The sequence below is a fragment of the Acomys minous genome (assembly GCF_964271855.1).
Source record: "Acomys minous genome assembly, chromosome: 5".
Lineage (NCBI taxonomy): Eukaryota > Metazoa > Chordata > Mammalia > Rodentia > Muridae > Acomys > Acomys minous.
The window spans coordinates 68,507,094-68,531,580 of NC_140494.1; the positions used below are offsets into that span (position 1 = coordinate 68,507,094).

Sequence of the window (24,487 nt, forward strand, 5' to 3'; positions counted from 1 at the left end):
CTTCACTCTAGTAGGACAAGTAGGATGACCATCTGTTCCTAATGCTGTTCCCTGGACTTTCCAGGGTTAAAACAGAAAACTCCTGTATCATGGGCAAATGACAACAGCTATTTGTTGAAGCTATGTTTATGAAATAGTGTTTGTTTCTCTTAGCTTATTTCTTAACCTGGCTATCACACACACACAAAAATGGTACTCTTTTATAATAAAAAGGCTTCACAACATAACATTGAATCATTTAAGTCTGTTCTTAACCCTCTATGACATTTTATTCTAGCAATACTTGTACTTTGTACCTTTCCTCAGCTCCAGCTCTTTCCTCCTGATCTTTGTTGGACCTCTACCCATCTCTTAACTCCTCCTCCCCAGCTGGCGGGAAGTTCAGCCCTATTCTGTTCCCTTCTCAAAATTGCCTGTAAGCTGCTTTATTGACATATCAGGGGACAATTGGGGAGCAGAGTTTACACACATTTAGAAAGTAAATTCTCAGAACAAAGATTGCAATCAGACATGGTGGGTATAGATATCAGCATTTAAACTACACAATAACCTTATGCCTACAGTTATTTATCCCAGAGATAATTTGTTTATCCACAAGGGTTTGCTGTGAAATTGTTTATCCTAGGAAATTTAGAAGTCTCACAAACATGACTCCATAAACATGATCTGAACAGCTATAATTAACATGCTTGCTAATGTGGACAGGGAAAAGTCCACAAGGTCTCAGCAGTTGGGGCCCAAAAGTGCCAGCAGAATATGAAAGCTTTTCAATCTCTCTAGAGGAGACATTGTCCACATCTTGTGACTAAGTCCCCAAACAAGAATGTAAGAAGCCCAGGACAAAAACATCCAAGATTTAGTGTCTTGTTAGTGTATATGATATGTAAAAAAATGTTGATGTATTGCTCTACAGAGTCAATGCACTGAGAAAAGAGAGGAGACTTCAGAATATGATAAACTTTTGATCAGCAGAAAGAAATGAAAGAAATAAACCAAAGAAATAGGATAGAGACAGACTGTCAACATTTGCAGGCTATCCTCACTGAAAGCTTCTACTTCTAAATCTGAGTCTAGTAAGTAAGTAAGTAAGTAAGTAAGTAAGTGTATCAAATACGTGGCCATACCTTGAAAAAACTGAAAAAAAAGTGTAATTAAATGTCTACAACTATAGTAATGTTTTAAATTTTTATTTGCTTTATTCCTTTTACATCCTGACTGCAGCTCTTCCTCCTCTCCTCCCAATCTCTCCCTCACATACCCTTCTCCCTCAATGTCATTTAGTCTACCCTGTTTTATGTTGAGGTTTGATCCATTTGGATTTGAGTTTTATGCAGAGTGATCAATATAGATATATTTACATTCTTCTACATGTAGACTTCCAGTTAGACCAGCACTATTTGTTGAAGATGACTTCTTTTTTTCATTGTATGGTTTTGGCTTCTTTGTCAAATGTTAAGTGTCTATAGGGGTGTGGGAATATTTCTGGTTTTTAAAAATTCGATTCTATTTATTACCCTGTCTGTTTTTATTCCAATACAATATGAGTTTTATCACTATTGCTCTTGAAATCAGGGAAGATGATAACTCTAGAATTTCTTTTATGGTACAGGATTGTTTTAACTATCCTGGCTTATTTTTATATTTCCACATGAAGTTAAGAATTGCTCTTTCAAGGTCTGTAACAAATTGTGTTGGAAAAATAAAAAACCAAAACAACTACAAAACACCGAACATTAAAATGTCGCTGTCTTTCAAAGGACATTGCCCTCCAGATAATCAGCCCTCCTATCCAGTGTTATCAACTCATATGTACATACATGAAATAGGTAAATGCTCCCAACTCAATGTGGTTTGTTTTTTGTTTTCCCTTTCTTTTATTTTTAGTACTTGGAACAGTCTTTTACATACTGACTCCTATCCTCAGCTGTTCAACTAGTGCCAGTTTTTTTGGTATATGAATATTCACATGAGATAGAAAGACAAACTAGATAATTAAGTAATCCAACCTGCTTGCAGCTGTTTTCTTGCTGTATACAAAGAACTCCTTACAAAAATCAGTTTTGTTATATTTATTTATTTGTTTGTCGAGACAGGATATTTATTCGTTTGTTTGTTTGTTGAGACAGGATTTTTCTGGATGTCTTAGAACTCCCTCTGAAGATCAGGCTGGTTGCATACTCACACAGATCCACCTGCTATTGCCTCCCAAATACTGGAATTAAAGGTGTCCACAACCACTGTCTAACAAAATCCTTTTGGAAATCAGCCTGTCTATACTTACACATCCTTTAAACTCTTTTGTAAATAAAGGGCAGATCTACTCATACATTTACTTAAGAAGTTACTTTAGATGGGGCATTGAGATACTTATCAAGACAAACAAGCTTCCTATTTTCAAGGAACAGAATAGTAGTGGTCATAAAATGGAAAATGGAAAAGGATATGGAGTTTGGGAGTCCTTTCTCAGAACCTAGAAGAATGTATAAAATGAGGTTTGTTGCACATGTTCCAAGTGCTAATACTTTTGTAGAAAGGACTGTGATTGCATTTAAAATTACTGGCAGAGAATAAACTGGATTATTTTTCAGTAGAAAACTAATTTTCATAACCATTAAATTAAGAGATCAAAAGAATAACAGATATTTTAAAAGAACAAATATTAATTAAATATAGGCATTTGGATTGTATGTGGAGCTAATAGAAAAGTAAAGATAAATTTTTTAAAACAGAAAATTACTTTTTCTTGCAGCATAAATAACCAGCATTCTTGGGGTTTTACATTAATAGAACATACCACTGTGTGTGGAACATGCTGTGTCTTTCTACTGAAAGCACTTTTGGCTTCACAGAATACCAATGGTGTCTTAATGTGCCAAGTCAAACAGAATTATGAAATACATATTGCAAAAAATTTCTATTTAAAATTTTCCTTTGTAGTCTCTTGCACTACCAAGGAATCTCTCTTATTTAATGAGTAAGCTGTTGTTAAATATTCATCTTTTAAAAATGTCTTCAAGGCCTGGTGTGGTGGCACACGCCTTTAATCCCAGCACTCGGGAGGCAGAGGCACGGGGATTACTGTGAGTTCGAGGCCAGCCTGGTCTACAAAGGGAGTCCAGGACAGCCAAGGCTACACAGAGAAACCCTGTCTCAAAAAACCAAAACAAACAAACAAAAATGTCTTCAGACCACAATATGGTAAAAAAAAATTTTTCTCTAGTAAGTAACATTATAAAACATTCTGGATAACTGTTTAGTACAGAGAAATTATAATTTTTAAATTCACTTATGTTTGTTTCTGGAAATCATTTCTTTAAAGAAAAAACTTCCAAAGCATATTTCTCTTATTTGCCAAAATAAAGAACATCATAAAGGATCATTTGTCATTTGTATAATACAGTTCAAGAAAGTAAACATTGAAAAAATCAGAACATTTGTCCTCAAAATTACAGGGGAAAAGAAGCTAACAAAATGTCCTTCGAGAAATGTTCATTTTATGCTAAATTAACTGTCTGTTACCATTGATTTAAGGGATTCTAAAGAAAAATGGATTCAAGTTATGTTTATTCTATTTATTATTGACTTCACATGTAACTAGTAATAATATCACTTATCCTTATAGAATGTATGGCCCCATACATTTTATTCTGTATGGGTACAATTAAAATATTATTTTCAAAAATTTTAACATAGACATGGAGTGGTTTCATATCGTGAATTCCTTGTCATGGTAAAAAGTCTAAAGAAATAATTATATACTTTAGTATTTAGATTGCTCCACTTGACATGATTCATCTCATGTAATCATTATGAAATTCCTAATAGCTAGATATCAATATTATTACAGATGAGGAAATTTGTCATATTAGCCAATGCCACACCATTGATAAATGTCAGCTCAAACTACCATATCTCCTTGAGAATTCTCAATCCATTCAACCCTCCATGAACCCTCTACAAACCAGCTTTGTATATTTTGTTGAAATTATTGGTTCATCTTGGAAAAAAGAAAATAAGTAGAGCTAAATAATATAAAAGAAATATGTATGGCTATCTAAGAAGTCATCTTATGTAGAAATTCCTGCATCAAGTTTCCCTTAACCTCTTTGATTGGTCTCTCTCATACTCTCTTAAACAAAATGATCATACAAACAGTGCTATAAATTGTTCCCCTAAAATATGAGTACATGCTGAAATCCTACTTTACCGTGCCTACAACTATATTCAGAATTAAGATCTTTGCTGTTAAAATCAAGTACTCCTAACATCTTAGAGCAGCCACCAATCCAACATAAGACTGGTGGCATTTATTATTATTATTATTATTATTATTATTATTATTATTATTATTATTATTATTATTTATTATTATCCTCATCATTATCATTATTAACATCATCATTTGTTTTTGTTTGTTTGTTTGTTTTTTGAGTCAGAATTTTTCTGTGTAGTCCTGCCTGTCCTGGAAGTCAGTTTTAATCTAGGCTGGCCTCTAACATAGAGATTTGCCTGCATTTACTTCCCTAGTTGCCACCACCACCCAGAAATTGGTAGCTTTATAAGAAATGGGAAATCTTCACAAAGACACACATATTCTGTGTGAAAATATAGAGAAAAGATATTATGACAATAAGAGCAGGATTTATGTTATTCTAAGGGACATTTTATGGCATTCTTCCTGAAAGAGTTTAGAGATTTTTGTTTTGGGAATTCTAGCAGTCAGACCTGTGATAGCATAATTTCTGTTTTATTAAACTATTAAGTGTACAATGACTCATAACAGCTGCAGGGAACTGAAACAACTTCTGAGGAACCCTGTGGCATCTTATCCTGTTCCACCAAAGTGGGTTTTTCTACCAGTCACTTGAAGCAGCCTTTCTTTGAGAACTTCATCTTCAGCTCTTATGATGAAGCAAAATCTCCTTTTATTGAGGCACTTATCAATGATGTCTTGTAGAGAACCTTATATCGGCATGTCATATGCAGTAACAAATTAACCACACAGGAAGAAAATAAATAAAGATCATTAAATTTGGCAATATAGTAAGAACATTACTTCTAGCTCTTTTCTTTTTAATGTTTCCAGCAATTTCGTTCCTTGAGCAGGAATGTTAAATTATATGCTATGAAAAAGAGATGTGGTTACCCTGCCATTACCCATTGAATTTTATTAAAATACAAATAATCCAGAGACAAAGGTCTGCAGAAATTTTCATTTGCTTAAATGGATGTAGAAGAAGCAAACCTAAAGCTAGAATTAATCACTTAAATATTTACCACATTGGCTTAGGCCATTGGTACAAATTGTCCATATTCTTGGCAGTTGTCAGAGATGATGATGAAGTGTGAGTTTAGTAATTGAGTAAATTCATGTGGAATCATTTATTTTGATGATTACTTGCACTTTCTACTTTTTACATTTCTGCACATTGCTTCAACTTATTTCCATTGGACAATATTATCATTTCAATTTTATAAGTGAGAAAACAGAGCCACGAAGCAGTGGTTTGCCTATTAACCAGTGGTCAATGCAATATTTAGAAACAAATTTTAATAGTTCTGATCCCTATTGTTACTTGGTTTTCTGATACAAAGTTTTATGTTACCTATTTTATCTCTTTCTCTAGTTGGTTAAGAGCTATTTCTGTGTGTGGGGCCTACATACATTCTCACATAACTGTTTTGGTGAGAAATGAGGAAATCTCCAGGTACCTCAAGTCCACTCTTTCTAGCATCACCCTCACATCACAATGTGGTAACACATAGGCTATTTCTTTAACTTATGCTCCTTTATTCACTAGGTAAATACTCTGAAACTGAGATAGATCACAAGCCTTGTGACGTCCAGGGTTTCTGAGAAGAATAAAGTGGGAACATGTAAGATGCCGTCAACTCAGGGTTTTCATATCATGAGTGCTAAATGGAGTTTCCTTAAAATAGCCAACTATCAAATAAGCATGCTGCAGTTTTTCAAAGCTGTGTTTGAAAGTCAGTATAATATGAATCATCCTGAATCACTTCTCCTCCTTGGTAACCTTAGCTATCTCTACAAATAATGTTCACTTTAATATAATTTTGCTTTTTCTATTCCATGCATGATGGCATCATCTTTGCTGTTTTATGAGTTTAGAGATTTCTTTGATGAATATTCATTAGCATTATGAGAAGTGTCTCTGTTCCTGGTAAGGAAGGTCAGACCAGTCATAACAAACATGTAGCATAAAATAATCTGCAACATCAATATAGTCCTGCAAAGATCTGTGGGTTTCTTTAAGTAATGAGCAGAATAAATCGCCTTTGAATTTCTGAGTTACATACACACATATTTATTAATTGTTATATTTAGGAATTTGATTAATCCAGGCATTTTTAAGAAAAGCCCAGAAATGAGGATAACTACCTTTGGTCAACACTCAGTATGCACCTGTGGTACTAAAATAATACATGTAGAAAACTGTCCAGCAGAAAGTCCTGGAATCTAGGGTCAGCTACAAAAAGCTTCTTCTAAGCTGGTATTAAACTGTTTCCTCCCCTGTAAAGAGACTGGCAGTACCTCATTTCCAGCAGGTGACACATTTGATCCCAGAAATTTATTCACACAGCAAACATACTTAAATATGTTGGGAACCATTTCTCTTATGATCTGTATGTAATCCTCCAAAAATAAATTCTCCACTGGCAGGAATGGACTACATCTAACCAAGCTGTTGGCCAAAACATCTTCATGAAAACTCCCAAACAATGCAAGTTATTACCAAGGCTATTTAGTTTTCTTCACAAACTGATAGTAAGGTCCTATTGCTAAAGACAACACCTACATTACTCACTGAATATGAAAAAGTCCAGCTCGTACATATATATATAGTCTTCACTACAAAAGGAGAAAGGTAAACAAAAAAATCAGATACTAACCCTTCAATGGTGACCCACCTGCTGATATGCTGGTGCAGAAGTAGCACTGGGTATTCCAAGGCCTCTTACTCTATACATGTTTTCCAGTCACATGTGTCTGTATTTGTTCCAATCTACCGCATGATGAAACCTTTCTGATGAACTCTGAGCAAGATACTGATGTATGGGAATGGCCCAATGTCATTAGACGTCATCTTATTGCAGAAAAGTTGTATTTGGTTTTTCCCTATGTCCTTGACCTATCTAGTATCACCTTCTTGGGTTTCATATTATGGGACTGGCCTTAATTATCTCACCTCTAGGCTCAGAGAACTCTGTGAAAAAAAGGAATTAAAAGCACTGTAAAAGCCAGAGGAGAAAAGTCAAGGAGAAAAGTCAAGCCTTTTAAACAAAGAAGGACTGATTTCGTATGAATCCACAGACACTGTGGAAGCATGCCTAAGACTTGCTCAGGTCTGCACAATATTGGCTCTCAGTGCTGAGACAGGAAGTAGACAAAATCTCCCATCCTAATCCAGAAATTATCTTCAATTGATAATCATTCACAAAGAAAAACTTAGTTCTCTTCAATGGATTTTCACTGGGTGTACAAACTACATTTAATGGCAAGCTCCACATCCAGCAGTAAATGGCCAACACAAAATGAACTCAGTGGTGTATTTGGAGAGGTTTTTGTTGTTGCTTGTTTTGTCTCACAATGATTTGTCTGGGAACTTTTAACTTTACAGGTCTTTTGCATATATAATATGGATTCTGATTCTATTTTTAAAAGTTCTCTGTGTGTGCAAATGTGTGTGTGTGTGTATTAGGGTGTTTATGTGTTTCTTGTACTTTTTGGTTCTTTTCTTTCCTGTTTATTTGTTTTGTCCTGTTTTGTCTTGTTTTATTGTATCGTATTTTGTTTTTATGTAGATGTCTCTTTATATTCTAATGAGAGAGTGAGTCATGGGGAGGGGAAACTACAATCCTAATATATGTATGAAAACGACTCTACTTTCAATTAAACATAGTGAAAGAAAATATGGTACATATATACAGTATAATTTTATTTGTTCATAAAAAATTTAATTTATTGGAAAGTGGAGAGAACTGGAAAACAGTATTGTAAGTGAAGTAACCCAGCCTTATAAGCACAATATTGTTCCTCATATGCAGACTCCAGCCTCTAATTCTAATGTATGTGTATCCAGGTGAGACTGAATATGGATAAAGGCCAGGATACTGGGGCCCACAAGATTGCATAAAAGGAGGCATTAAGTGAAGGGGATTAGGAGAACAGTAAAACAACATGGAAGGAGTAATGGGCAAAGGATACAGAACAAAAGAGAAGGCAAAAAGATGAAGGTATAAACCTACCAAAAACAAAATACATATAAAAATCCCATATAGAAACATTACTTTTTAAACAAACTTGGAAAATAACAATAGTTTTGAGAGCTAATAAGGAAAAAAAATCATCCAAATTGAATAATCCAAGTCATTATCCTGTTATCTACTGATGATTTCATTTGGAATATGTACTAACTCATTCAAATATATTTCCTGGAAGCCTAATGTATACACAGAATAAGGTTAGGTTAAATCAGGCAAATCACGGTAGTCATTCTCTCAGTGAGCTTGCAGACTGCACTGCACACCATGTCTATAAATAACATACATTTGGAGTAATGTTGACAAGATCAGAGGAGACAATCATTGAACTTCAGTGTGAGGTTGGGTTTTCATATGGCAAAAAGAGGAAAATCATTGCAAGTACACAGATATAGAAACAAAAACTAACCAATGCATGGAAACATGCACAGGAAGGGAAAATAGTGTTGATTTATCTAGATGTCTGAAGGTCATTAGGAGGAAATGGATGAAAAAGAAGTGGACACAGACCAGGGAAAATCTTAATGTCAGTTTTATTTTATTTGGAAGACAGTTACAAAGCTCTGCAGTTATTTACAAGGGAATAATGTAATCAAAGATGTGCAGGGCATAATATTCCCAAGATGTTTATAATAAATAACAAGTACAGTTGATAGAAACTATTAAGAACACTGGTTTAATTTATTGAAGGTTAAAAATCAAAATCAGAGGATGGGCTTATATATGTTATGGTTCATAGAGAAATGTAAAGCTATAGCATCTGTAAACTATATTTATAGAACTGAAGTAATCACTGTAGGAGAAGACAGAAGGATTAAGAATCACTAAGTGAAATAAAATTAGAAATAAAAGGAGAAAGATAACTTCCAAATACAAGTCTTATATGTGTCTCAGGGGCTGATAAGGTATGTCAAAGGGTAATGATATATTCTAGAATATTTATGATAGAATAAGGACTGAGTCCCACATGTTTTCCTCTGACATGCCCACACATGAATAACAGTAAATAAAAATAAATATAATGCTTACAAGTATATGTCAGTAGTGTTTTTAATATGGGGCCTTGCTGTATATCCCTAGCCAACCTAGGATGCAGCACGTAGCCAGGCTATCCTCAAATGTGAGGTAATCCTCTATTCCATAAAGCAGGCATATGCCATCAAGTCCAGCTTCAAATAGTCTTGTATGAGGGAATATGGAATGCAAATGAAATTTCTGAAGTTAGAGACAAAATGCATATCATTAAAAATTGGAGAATGTGCTAAAAAAATAATCTATTTAAATATTAGTAAAATATGAAAGGAAATTGATTGGCTAAGCAATACTATAAATATTTTTTTAAATAAAAGGCAGAATATGATAAAATAAGACATTCTGTCCCTTCAATTCCCTTTCTTCCTGGGGATACTGAATAACAGTCTAGCAACATCTCTGGGGTTTCCTTGTAGGAGAGATCACATGCATTTGAACTGAGCTGCATAAATTAAAAGCTTTCCTGCCAAGATGGTATTCCATATGCTTTTCCTTAAAATATCAATTTATAATTATACTTTAGAAATGTAGAATACTTACAGAAATATAAAAATAAGGGAATCTTTAAGGCCATGTCTAAAATGTAAAATGAAATTAAATTTATATTTTTTAGAATTGAGAAACAATCAAGATTCTCAATAGGGTTATATTTTATTTCTCAGATAAGTGTGTGTGTGTGTGTGTGTGTGTGTGTGTGTGTGTGTATGAGAGAGAGAGAGAGAGAGAGAGAGAGAGAGAGAGAGAGAGAGAGAGAGAGAGAGAGAATAAACCAGGTGTAAGATCTACCATTAAAAACACAACACTCCTCTGAGTGCCACCAGGTCTCCCACTCCAGGGGATGTGGTCAAATATGAGGCACCAGAGTATGTGTGAAAGTCATACCCCACTCTCCACTCAACTGTGGAGAATGTTCTGCCCATTGGCTAGATCTGGGTAGGGGTTTAAAGTTTACTGCCTGTATTGTCCTTGGCTGGTGCCTTAGTTTGAGCGGGACCCCTGGGCCCAAATCTGCCTATCATAGAAGGTTACCAAGAACAGACTTGATACCCTATGAGCATATACAGGGGGAGGAAATCCCCCTCAGGAACAGTCATAGAGGAGGGGAATAAGGGGAAAATGGGAGGGAGGGAGGAATGGGAGGATACAAGGGATGGGATAACCATTGAGATGTAAAAAGAATAAATTAATAAAAAATAAAAAAAATAAAAACACAACACTCCATAATGTTTATATACTTGTGAATGAGGTTCATGATTTCCAGATGGCATTGGGAAGGAAAAGTTAAGAGTTGCTTAAAACTCCATTATAAGCAACACTGACAACCTGCAAAGCAGACATAACTAAGTGCACTCTGAAAATAAGCAAAATAGAAATAAATACATAAGCAGTTAGTAATGTATGAGAACATCTAATCCTAAATGTGAAATAATTTATTCTAGTTCTTTATGTAAACCTCTCTGTTCCAATTTGCATACTGTTTTAGTAGTTAGTATAAATCTGCATATTGGAAGAAAGTTAGTTTTCATTAACTCTACAGTTCACCATTGTTTCCATGGAGGCCAGAAGAGAGGGGACGTCCCTCATACAAATAGTTTTGTATAAAGGAATTCAGGATGCAAGTGAAACCTATATTAGAGACAAAATACAGAATATTAAAAATTGTTTTAATTTTTCGTTGACTTCCTTATTATTTGCTAAGGATATTTAAAATAAACTGGTTTATGATACAGGATATTTTTTTCTGGTTCTGCTCCTCTGATTGACCTGAGAATCAACTGACAACCTTTTTTTTCTCCAAGAGTTGATTGTCCTACAAGCTAAGGATCCCCAGAGGGAATACTAAGTCATCACATCACCAAGACCTGTGCATAGTCCATCACCATTATAGACACTCGCTTTTGGTGGGGGAAAAAAAGAGAGAGGTAGAGAAAATAAAAAGATGACTGAAGAAAAAGGAGTGAAAATATGTGGAAATTTAAGAACAGGAAGGGAGTAAAGACTACCATGAAACAGACTAGAAAAGTACAAAGAGGTAATTCTTGCCCTTACATTAAGATACCAATGCAGGGGGAAAAAGTAAAAATGGGAAAATAATCTTTCTTTAATCGTGGCATGTAAGCTGTCTGATTTCTTTTTGTTTATTTCAGTGAGGAGAAATCAGCTGAGTATATTACAACCGTCCATACCAAAACCTATGCACTAACTTGAAAATCAACAACTACACAGGATAAGTAACTTCCACTCCTGCAACTTGTCCTCCAAAGCCATCCATGTCAGATTAGAGCAAAGAAATCAGCATGTTTGCTAATTGTAAGGTCACCAAGTTACTAGAATAAGAGAAGAAAGAAATGTCCTGTAAGTTAAGAATACAGTCCTCTGAGAATTAGGGATCCATAGAATGTTAGCAAAAACAAAAGGGGCAGTGTCATATCTATAAAACTATACTGGGGGTTCCATCTGTCATCTATCTGTCATCTATCATCTCTTTATTTTGTGTATTTATTTATTTGTTTGTTGGTTTCTTATTGTATATTGTTCATGCACATACACATGAGCCATGGTGCCCATATAGAGGTCAGAGGACAACTTATAACAGTTCTATTTTTTCCTTCAACTATGTGAATTTTCAGGAATCAAACTCAGTTCATCAGATGTGGCCATCTGTCCAACCTTGTTGCTCTGTTTACTTTCAATTGGAAGTAGCCAGATCTTATGAGTAGACAGAACATTTTTTCCTATCTTAAAAGTGGATTGTTGGGGAATGGTTTTGTGCACTGTGCATTCAGATACTGATTTCTGTGCCAAGAGATCTGGTTGCAGTCTGTATGTGGACATTGCCATTAATATTGAAGAATCGCTTGTCTCATTTTTGTATAAAAATTGTTCTCCATCATCTCTGATTGGTTAATAACGAGCTAAACAGCTAATAGGTGGGCAGGAGAGGAGAGTTGAGATGAACGTTCTAATCTCAGTTAGGGTGTCCCAGATGGAGGAGAAGAGGGAGAAGGTTAAGGAGAAGATCATTAGAGGGAGAAAGTCATGAAGACATAAGAAGGGGGACAGGGTGAAGTTATCATAAGGAAGTCACCATGAGGATAAGGATGAATCAGGCACAGCCATGGAAAGAAAGACGAGATACATGGCAGGCAGCAGGACACATGGCTCAGAAGTAGACCAGGTCAGCATAGTTGGGTTAAATGGCTGAGAATCTGCCCAGCTATAGTGCTTTGAAGCTTATTTTTAAAATGTAATAGGTCTCCATGTCATTATTTGGGAGTTAGAATAGGCATAGAAAAAAATCATATTATTATTTTCATAATGAATGGCTCAGCAGGTAAAGACACCAGACCCTAAGCCCAAAAATCTAAGTTCAGTGCCTAGAATATATGTGGGGGTGGGGTGAAGAGAACAAATTCTCATGTCCTCTGACCTCTATGCATGTTGCAGCATGCATGTAAACACCACCTACCCCACCCACCCACAACACACACACACATACACACACACACACACACACACACACACACACACACACACACTCACACACACACTTGCACACTTTTTTTTTCATGACAAGGTTTCTCTGTGTAGCCATGACCATCCTGAAACTTACTTTCTAGACCACGCTGGCCTTGAACCCACAAAGATCTGCCTGCCTCTGTCTCTGGAATGCTGGGACTAAAGATGTGTGCCACTACCACTTGGCCACAATCATTTTTTAAAATGTAATAAACATGGCTTAAATTACAAGTGAGTTCGCGTAAATAATATTCTACTCAACAGCATTTTATAAGGGATAGTGGATGCTTACAACCAGTTGGCTATGTGGAATCAGATAGCCTGATTCTGAATACTTGATACTAAATCACAAGCTTATAGGAAATAGGGAAGCCCAAAGTGAGTGAAATCTTAAGTAAATGTATGTTGATGACACTAGGGCTTATCTTGCTTTATCAGGAATGCCAGAGCCTCAGACACACTGCTGAATGGTAATACCCAAACCCCACCCCCACAGTGAAGCACAGAATGAAATGTCAAAGCCTTCCTCTAGTTCATGTGTGGATATTGCCTGTGCAAGGTGTATATCTACTATAGTTTCCCATCCATTCACAGGTAATTACAGACTGAACACTGATTCCCTACAAAGTCTGTTCCTACAAAAATTATCTAAATTGTTCTCCTTGACCCAATTAAATACCATAAAATCTACCTCCTCGTTCAGCTGTAGGCAACACCATCACCAAAATTTGCTCATTTTTTTTTGTCATTGGGCCCAGGCCTTCTGACTCCTAGCTTTTTTTAAAAAAAAAATCTCTCCATGCATCCAACTCTCTGACATTTTTCTTCAATATTGCTGGAGCCCTGTGGGATGTGAATACTAAAGTTGGCTGGTAGATTCCTGCATTAAGTGAGCTTCATGAAGAAGTACTAAATAAAAATGGCCAGTGTTATATCACCGAATTGTCTGTGGTTTTCATAGCCACATTATCATCTCAAGAATTTTTAGAATGTTCCACTTTTGAGTTTAAAGGGAAGCAATATTTATAGCATTAAATGCATCTCCCTGTGATGTGACAAAGAGAGTGTGGAATACAAATCTATATAACTGGAAAGAAACATTTATCATGTTAAAAGATGTTAGATGACAAATGCAAGAAAGTAAAACTTGCATTAAATGGTGTTCTTGTCATTTGTGGGTAAGCTGGATCCTGTGTCAGGGTCCTGTGAAAAGGTTAAGTGGCCTTGCTCAAAATGGCATATATTACAAATGCTATAGACCAGAAAGCAAAATGTGCCTGATACTAGGTATATTTCTACAATTGTTCAATTTGTCCCTACTAAACTAATTTCTGAAATTTTAGTTCTTTGATTTATCATCATTCAAACCTAAAACTTAGCAAAGTAATCAATGTTAAGTATTTATTACCAACCCATGCATTTTATTTATTTGACAATGATTTGGTGAGTTTCTAATACATTCCACACATTAAATATTAGTTGACATATGCAGAAGTCTTGGAAATGGAGTTCCTATCTTCCTTTTTCTTATTATCTTTTTAATAAAGGCATTTGTTGGTTTCCTATATTCAATCCAAAGGGAAGTAGATATGAACATCTATACTATCATAGACTATCTTTATAGGCAACACAACATTCAATAATTCTAAAGTCTGAATAATGTCATGCTTCATAATCCAAGGCAGTAGATTGAGTCTGCATAAAAAGATGTCACTCAGTTTCACAATATGTAATATGGGACTGAGTACAGACTCTCCATACCAATGGAATGCAGCTTTACTATATATAAAATGGAGTTGAATTTGGTTTGCGATTACATATGAATGAAAGGTAGCTTGGTGTCGATGCCGCCCCCGACCAGCAGGAAAGACACCAACACTGGGAACTCTTCTTGCAGCAGTTTATTCAGGAACTTTGACTATTGGAGTAACCCCGGAAAAGCTCCCACAGAACCTTTATAGTGTGCCTGGTCCTATCAGAGACTGCCACGTTGTTGCTCTTGGTTGGTGCGTTCAGATCACGCCACCTCATGCTATGCCTTCAGGCATGTGCATAAGGGGCTCACTCAAGGGCGCATTGTGCCGGGGAAGCAGCAGGGGGCGCTGCTATCTGTGGCTCTCCACAGCTTGGCAACATCATCTGAAACAGATCACTTCCCTTTGTACATCTTCTCATTGAACACCTCCTAACTTTTTTTAGAGTGTTGATGAAAACAGTAGATCTGAGAAGCATAAAAACAGCTAGGTGAGGTGAAGTATGCCTGTAAGCCAAAGACTTGAACAGGAAAGGTGGGAAGATCATGAATTCAACATCACCCTGTGTTACACAGCAATACTTTGTAGAAAATAGAAAGCAAGCAAACAAAAAGGAAAAAAATTACTTCTTAAAACTTTAGCCTCCTGCACAGTGCTCAAGCACACAAAATAAGCAATTTCTAAGTAATAGAATCTTTCATGGCTGATCAAGGTCAGTGATCTGGAATAATGAGGATGAGAAAGAAATAAAGGTTTTTTTTTAAAGTGCTTGGAAGCTTGCCCAACACTAATATACCAGGTATAGTGCTACAAGCCTGTAATCCCAGCCTAAGTGAAGCTGAAGCAGAAGATGTTGACTTTGTATCTAGCCAAGGGCACACAGCAACACCATATCTCAAAACAAGGGTGAAAGAAAAAAAAGAGAGAGGGGGGAGCTGAGGATGAAAGAAGACACAGCAGTAGCAAAGCACAAAATCAACAAACACAAGGCTGGAGAGATGGTTCAGTGGTTAAAACTACTTGCTCCTCTTGTGGAGGACCTGAGTTCCATTCCCAGCACCCACATGAGTCGGATACCCTTTTCATGTCTCTGAAGGCACTGTGTGTTCATAGCATAGGCAGCACACACACACTCACACACACACACACACACACACACACACACACACACACACAAATATTAAAACCTAACAATTGTAATAAAATTTGGAGATAAATCAGCATAGCAGGTAGCTACTGACAAAGAACAAGAGCCCGAATTTGATCCCTACAACACACATAAAAACCTAGGCAGGGTAGCCTTTATCGAAAATCAAGGTGAACAGCTCCTGAGTAACAAAACCCAAGGTCTGGTCTCTAACTTCCACATGCACACACAGAGAAGCACACTCACCTAGATTGTAAATTAAAAATAAATCAGTAAATAATATTTTTTGGGAGCTATGGAAAGAAAAGGCTATTGAAACTATTGAAAATTCTCTCAAATAAAGGAAGAAGTTGAGTGAATTCCCAAGAAAAATTGATCTTCAGTTCTAGGCAAGGAACATTCATGACACTGCTAAGTATCTGGGAAAAGTGCTCCCTCTCCTGACCCAGGATTGCCTGGTGTGGGACATGGATCCCTGCAGTTCAACTTTGGAAGTACTTGTAAATCCATATTTCCTGGTTTCCATCTTATTGATGCTAATGTAACAGTTCATGATTATTACAGTTATTTTTCTTCTTCTTTCTTTCTTTCTTTTCTTTCTTGTTTTTGTTTTTGTTTTATTTTGTTTTGGACAAGGTTTCTCTTTGTAGCCTTGCCTGTCCTAGACTCACTTTGTAGACTAGGCTGGCCTCAAACTCACAGCTCTCTGCCTGCCTCTGCCTCCTGAGTGCTGGGATTAAAGGCATGCACCACCATGCCCAGCCAGTTATTCTTTATCTCCTCACACTCCATTTAATTTGTTTTTACCCACATTATAAATCAACCATTTTGTTTAAAAACTTCAAACTATACCAATGTATATCAGTAGGTTTTTAAGAACTTTCCAAGTATTGTGATTGTGGTGATAGTTTAACCATAAACTTGACACTCTCTGGAATCACTGGAGATGAAAAGTTCAATGAGTAGTTAACTGTATATATTAGGTTTGTTTATACTCATGTCTGATCACATTAACTGGTATGGGATGACCCACTACTTTGTGTCAGCACTATTCCCTAGCCAGTGGATCCTAGAATGCATAAATGTACATGAAGAAGCTGCTGGCCACAGAAGACATACATGAATTTATTTCCTCTCTGCTCTTGACTGGGATGTGATTGGCTGCTTGCAGGTCTGGCTGCCCTACAATGATGGTTGTGACCTGTAACTGTTGCTAATGGAACCCTCCCTTAAGGTTGCTTTGTCAGTGTTTTATTGCAGCAACTATAAAAGAAGCTAGGCTATTACCATATTAGACATTTCTTAAATATAATATTTGAGATTCTCTTTTTAAAATTATATAGTTTGGTGAACAGTCATGAGGTTTTAGTGGAGTTAGAAATCTAAATTTTAAATGTAAATTTTACCTACCACACAGGACTGGGTAAGCTTGGATAATCCTCTCAATATTAATGAATATCTTATTAACAATAAAAAGGAAATATAACTAGTGCCCTCAGGTGGCATTAGTGTGAGTATAAAAGACTTGACTCCCTACCAGTGTCTCTCCTCTTCCAAAAGTCTAAGGTAATTATTTATGGAAGTCCTTGGTGTAGGCTTTGCTCTTTTAAAACCTACTTTATTGGGGGTTTTTAATGCTTCTGCTTCCCCTCCAACCCACCTACACTAGATAGGAGAGAAAGAAGGTTAATAGGGACGAGAGAAGTGCACCATTTTTAGACTCCATTACTTGGGGCGCCAATTCTAGTCTTTATCATCAGCACTGCAGAAGACCAGAAATTCAACAAAAGTGACTGCAACTGCAGCAGTAGAACCAAGAAACTCAAAACATTGCCTGGGTTGTTTTCTCTTGAATATCTTGAAGCAAAGCAATTAACAGCCAAGCAATGTGAAATAATTGATCTACAGAATGTTTTGCAACTGGCAAACACCTTGCCTCCACATGAGGCAGTTTCTTTTCTAGTGGACAAACATTCCATGACCTCTTATAAGTCTGTTTCCAGCAGACAAACATTATATGCCCTCACACAAGCCTATTTCTCAATCCACACTTGGAAGCTAAACAAAAATATGTTTATATCCACCTCACCTTGGAGTGTTAGGCATTTTTCCAGTCTCACAGTATGTAAGATAAACAATTCACAAAGAGGGAAAGTTTTTTTTTTTTTTTTTTTTTTTACTGTTTTATAGCTTGCAGTTCTTAGTGAACTGACACCACAGTTTTCAGGCATTCAGTAAGTCAGTACGTCATGGCAGTGAATGTGTGCAAGGACAAACTTCTCAACTTAGGGCAACTAAGTAGCAAAGACAGATAGTAAGAGACACCATTATTCCACAGTCTCTTTCAATTGCATGCTTTTGATGATACAATATCTCTAATAGGCTCCACTTCTTAAAGTTTCTACCATATTCCAAGTGTACCATACTGCATTCAAAGCAATCATTTAACATGAAAACTAGAGATTCAAACCATTAAATTGAGTATGTCTCAGATCAAGATTAAATCAGTCTGTTAATCATGTACTAAATGTGTGATGAAACACATAGACCAATCCAACTATTGTTCCTATCAGCATTTCAGAACTCTATCTCACAAGCTTCTGGCAAACTAGTTCCTGGAAATAGAGCCTAATCAACAGGGCCTTAAGGCATTTTGAATGAGATTCAGAAGAATGAGTTTATTACATCCCGATTTCTATAACAAAACACCATAAGCTGAATAGTTTTGAACACTAATCTTATTCCTCATAGTCTTAGATATTAAACAGTTTAAGAGCAAATCACTTTCAGGCATGGAATTTCAGAAGGGCCTGTTTCCTCCTTTGTATCCTCACCTTCTTCCTATTTCCTCATATGATGGAAGACCTTACCCTCAAAAGACATTATAAAAGACATCAACTCCATTCAGGAAGGCTTCATTCTTGCTATTTACCCACATCCCAATTCTATCTTGTAGTATAGTCACATTGACAGTAAGACTTTTAAGTTGAGAACTTGGGGTGACACATATTCAGACCACAGATTTCTTTCTCTTCAATAATTCCCACTCTTTTCACTATGGTGAAGGGATAATTCACAGATTTCAAATAAATGGCTCTGGCTTCTGTGTGAGCTTTCACCACAAGGCACAGAGTTCTCTTGGATCTGGTTCAGGCATTGCCACAAAAACTCCAGCACCATGCCTTTGACCTTTACCTGTTCATAATGCTGTGTATCTTTATTTCCCTTAATCACAGTACATTCTCTTCACCATTTTCAGTCAAACTTACCAAGAAGTATGAGATAGACATTTTTGTGTCTCCCTATTATTGTCCACATTTCTTTGAATGAAGTGGGTATAGGAGACACACAGGAAAGCCCTGGTTTTCAGTCCAGGTTGTCATAATGCAATTGGCTCATGTGACTTAGGTCAGCATAGTGTAATCTGCTTGCACTGCTCTTCATGTAATTTTACCAGGGTTCCCTTGGTGGTTAGCAGGTCTTGATTTGGGGCACTTAAAAGGACTGCTACTATGTAGCAGTCCTAGACTCAAAGGGATCAATAATGACTTTCTATGTTTCTTTCCACATTTTACCTACCTCCTTTCCTTCTCAGATATCTAGTTTGACCTACTGGAATGGCCAAGACCAGGAGTCATACAGACTCAGTTAAGTATGTAAAGTTTGTGTGATCCACAAATTTTTACTTCTGTCTGTCAGGGGGTAATTTTTGAAAAAATATTTTACAGATAAAAATCTCTTATGATGCCTAGATAATGATATAGCTCCATGGCAAAGAGTCATAGGTTCAAATGCAGCACTGCAAAAGTAAACTAGAGGGTCTGTGGTACTGATCTCATTTCTTTGAATACCATTTTAGGTAGCATACACATCCTCAGTTTTACACAGGCCTCCTCACTCTTCATCATACCCAGATGTCTTTGTTGATTTATGTAACATGCCTGAATACCATATTCATTAGAATTTACATCCCCAAGTGTGTACCTCTCCATACTAGCCAGCAGTAATCTCTCTGGTGCAATTACAAACTGTAGCTCTGAAACATAAAATCAATTTGAATTCTTGCTATTTTCTAAGCACATGAACTTCCCACATCTAAGACTGTAAGAAATAGTGTGAATCTACTTATGATAAACAGTTTATAATTGTTTTATGCTAGCTCAAGCAGAATAAGAAAATGTTTCTCCAAGACAGAACACTCAGAAATCAGAAATGTGCGTTCTGTTCGTTCCACCATTCTGGATGTGGAGATCAGAATGACTTTTCCACTCATTGGTTGATAAGTTTAATGTACTGAATATGCATAATAAAGCCCTAAATCTGACTACTCTTTCTGAGTCCCTTGAGGGTCCTCTAATAAACACTGCCACAGTATAGTATGAATGTATTTTCTTCTCTAACAGGCATCATTATCTGCATGTGGGTTGTCACATGCACAAAGAAAGTTTGCCATCCTCCCCACTGTCTACTTGTACCTATAGCAGCCATATCCTAGTAGTTGCTGTTCAGCTCCAACAACAGCTATGAGGCTCACTTCTCAAAGATGCTGGGGATAAAATCAAGTCATTTTTCTAGGCTCTGCATTTGCATTACTTAGCATCTCCATTGTCCATCCCCATTTTAGTTGTGATTTTTCAGTGTATAATAAATTGACTGAGAAACCCAGATGGATGATTCAGGCTGAAGAACAAAATGGTAGCTATTAGACACCCTCTTAGCACAACCCAAAACTCTGCCGTAAAATGCTGGAAAAGCTGAATCTGTATTTGTCAGCTGTGAGTCTTTGCTTTAGAAACCTGAAGATGAAAAGCTTAACTCAAAGTCCTGAATTTTGAGGGCAAAGAACAGAACAGAGCCCAAGGAGGATTATAACAGAGTTTAACCCCTGCTGACTGACATCAAAAGATAAAACCCACCCATTCACATTGTGTAACAATGAGAAAACAAGTGGGAGTTGTCAAAGAGAGAGAAGTTTTCTTGTGACTGTGGAAGAAATTAATCAATCTCTCTGTATGTGAAAAAAGGAGAAGTTAATAGATGAGCCTGTGTTGTTGGTGTTCTGTTCAGGGAGTTGTCTCCTATGCCAATATGTTCCAGGCTCTTCCCCACTTTTTCTTCTAAGTGACTTAGTGTCTCTGGTTTTATGTTGAGGTCTTTAATCCACTTGGATTTGAGTTTTGTGCAAGGTGACAAATAATGGTCTAGTTGCTTTTTTTTTTACACATAGACATCCAGTTAGACCAGCACCATTTGTTGACGATGCTATCCTTTTCCTTTGAATGGATTTGGCTTCTTTGTCAAAAATCAAGTGACCATATGTGTGTGGATTCATATCTGAGTCTTCGATTTGATTCCACTGATCAACCAGCCTATTGCTGTGCCAGTACCATGCTGTTTTAATTACTATTGCTTTATAGTACAGTTTGAGATCAGGTATGGAGATTCCTCCAGAGCACCTTTTATTGTACAAGATTGTTTTAGCTATTCTGGGTTTTTTGTTTTTCCATATCAAGTTCAGAATTGAACTTTTAATGTCTTTAAAAAGTTGTGTAGGTATTTTGATAGGGATTGCATTGAATCTGTAGATTGCTTTTGGTAGGATGGCCATTTTTACTATGTTAATTCTTCCAATCCGTGAGCAAGGAAGATCATTCCATCTTCTTATGTCATCTTCAATCTCTTTCTTCAGAGTTTTGAATTTTTTTTTCAAACAAGTCCTTCACTTGCTTGGTTAGAGTAAATCCTAAATATTTTATATTGCTTGTGTCTAATGTGGTAGGCAGATTTGGGCCCAGGGATCCCGCTCAAACTAAAGCACCAGCCAAGGACAATACAGGCGGTAAACTTTAAACCCCTACCCAGATCTAGCCAATGGGCAGAAATTCTCCACAGTTGAGTGGAGAGTGGAATATGACTTTCACACGTACTCTGGTTCCTCATATTTGACCACATCCCCTGGAGGGGGAGACCTGGTAGCACTCAGAGAAAAGATTGGAGGTTACCAAGAAGAGACTTAATACCCTATGAGTATATACAGGGGGAGGTAATCCCCCTCAGGAACAGTCATAGGGGAGGGGAATAAGGGGAAAATGGGAGGAAGGGAAGGATGGGAGGATATAAGGGGTGGGATAACCATTGAGCTGTAACAAAAATAAATTAATTAAAAAAAAAAAGAGATGAGCCTGCATCTAACCTGTTCCAAAAGCTAATGACTAGAACATGTGTGATAGACATCTATTCCCCTGACTCCCTAGTCTGGATATTTAAGAACTTCAGTTTTTAATTTAAAAAATAAAAACAAAAAGCAACAACAAGGACAAAAAAAAACATGTTTTCTGATAAATTCAGATAAAAACTGATGTATACAAAAAAATTAACCTCATGGAAATTTTAGAATTAGGCATTTTACCAGTTTGAGTTTGAATTTCACCTTAAGTTTATATGACTTCTACAGCACATATCTGAAATGCTTAGATTTAAAGATATCTGATATTTGAGGTTTTTTCGGGTTTTAGACTATTTGCCTCATACAAAATCAGATAGCTTTGAGACAAGCCAAGTTTCAACATGAAGCTCATTTATATTTATGCACACCTACACAAAGGTGGAAAATAAGATTAGACAATAATTTTCAGTGTCTCACAGCTTTCCCTGTAACTCAACGTGAGCTCAACTTATATTTTCTGTTTAGCATCATGTGGGTGCTCAAAGGGTTTCATATTTCAGGAAGGATCAAATTTGGGGTACTCAGCTGTTTTTCTCTGTCTAGATTTTCTTCAGGCTCATCAAAGCTTTTTGTTTCTTTTCTAAAGCTTTGTTTCACCACCCAACAGTGTCCCTCACACTGTTAAGTAACAGTACATAACAATTCATGACAGATTTTCCACTCTGAAATATATATTTGCCTTAAAAATTCATCTCTCAAGGCTGGAGATGATGCTCAGTTGGCAGTGTGGTTACCTAGCATCCATGAGGTCCTCACTTTGATTGCTAACACCAAATATTTTAAGTGTAATAGCAAATAACTGTAACCCCAGCCCAGTTCAAAACCAACCTCAATCTGCTTATAGGTCTAGTATTCTAGAAGCAAGAAGGAGCTTAACTTATTCTTTCTGACAGCAAATTCAAGGATAGCCTGAGATACAGGAAAGCCTTGTCCTGTCCCCTTAGAAAAATAAAGCAACAACAACTGAATCATGACAATCTTTTTCTGTCAGTATGACTTTCAATGAAACCATCCATTGCAACAGCATGTGAGCCAGTCAGAAGAATATGACTACTTTGCCCAGTAAAATTTTCTCAAGTTAGTTCACACACAACATGGGGCCTTTGTTTCACTGATTTGAGGACCGAATATTCACTTGGTCTTTTACATATGAAAAGAAAGAATATTATCATGATTCTGTGAGCTGTCATTTTTGTAACCACCAAAGGGAGCATGTGTAAAGAGATAGGAGCTCAGTAGGATAGCCAGCCAGCACCAGATCCGAACTAAAGCTCGGGGCTTTATAATAATGCAATGCACAACCCTGACTCCTGCAGCAGGCCTGTTCTGCACCTCAAGACTGGAGCTGACTGATCCTGGACTGGAAAGAAGATTTCAGGATTTGAGAAAGGAACCGGTTTGGGCAGTTCTGAAAACTGAAATTTTGTGAACTCATAAAACAGGTAGAGGGATAAAGATGCTGTTTGAGAACTGGAAACTGTATAAACCCTACCATTGCTGACTCAAGCTTCAAGCTCACAGTGTACATGGTCTGAGAAACTAGAAGCCAATAAGTTAACACAAAGATGGCTAAGTCAGTGAAATATATTGGTCATACAGAAGTAACTTCCACCTAGTACTGGGCACTGAACTCAGTCCAGTGACACTGGGAGAATACCTCCAGAAAGATGCCTCTTTTAAGTTATGCTAAATATTGCCACAGTTTTAGGCACTGCTGCCATATATGTTTGTTACAAGCAAGTTCATGCACTGAATCCTAAGGAGACATTTATCATAAACAAAGCTGGGCTTGTGCTTGGGATACTGAGTTGTTTAGGACTTTCTCTTGTGGTGAATTTCCTGAAATCAACACTGTTTGTTGTCCATGTATGTGGAAGTGTCTTTGCCTTTAGTATGGGATCATTATACATACTTGTTCAGACCGTCTTTTCATACCAAATGCAGCCTACAATTCACAGCAAACACGCTTTCTGTGTCTGACTACCATCAGTTATATGGTGTGGAATAAGTGCATTTAGCATGCTGATTTCCTCGTCAAATTTGTATGGTAGTGTTTTTAGTGTGAAATAGTCCAGAAACTACTGGCACCTTGAGAACAAAGATTATGTGGGTCACATGGTCACTACAGCAGCTGAGTGGTCTATGTAATTTTCCTTCTTTGGCTTTTTCCTGACTTATACTCATGATTTCCAGAAAATTACTTTAGGAATGGAAGCCAATTTGCATGGATTAACCCTCTATGACACTGCTTCTTGACCTGGTACTAGCACCAATGCTTTCCAGAGATTTTCAATGAAGGGACAATATATTTTGGCAATGACTATGACTCTTAGGAACTGAGGAAAGATGCACAAATGTTGCTTATTATACTCTAAAATTTTGAATCAGTTAATCAAGGCTGACAGTGACATTAATGAAGAAATATAATGAGAAGAAATGTAATAAATCGCCTGATAAGGTTTCTTAAAGGATAAAATTAAGAAGACTGTCTAAAAACATTTATCCCTAGACTTTCTTTTGTAATCC

General features: G+C 36.6%; 1 pseudogene across 1 annotated transcript; it reads left to right on the forward strand.

Annotated features, from left to right (window-relative positions):
• The first annotated feature begins 23,249 nt into the window (after positions 1 to 23,249).
• LOC311598376 (DNA damage-regulated autophagy modulator protein 2-like) lies at positions 23,250 to 24,217 on the forward strand (annotated as a pseudogene). Its single transcript has 2 exons — positions 23,250 to 23,357; positions 23,597 to 24,217. The product of its transcript is annotated as a DNA damage-regulated autophagy modulator protein 2-like (transcript).
• The last annotated feature ends 270 nt before the right edge of the window (positions 24,218 to 24,487 follow it).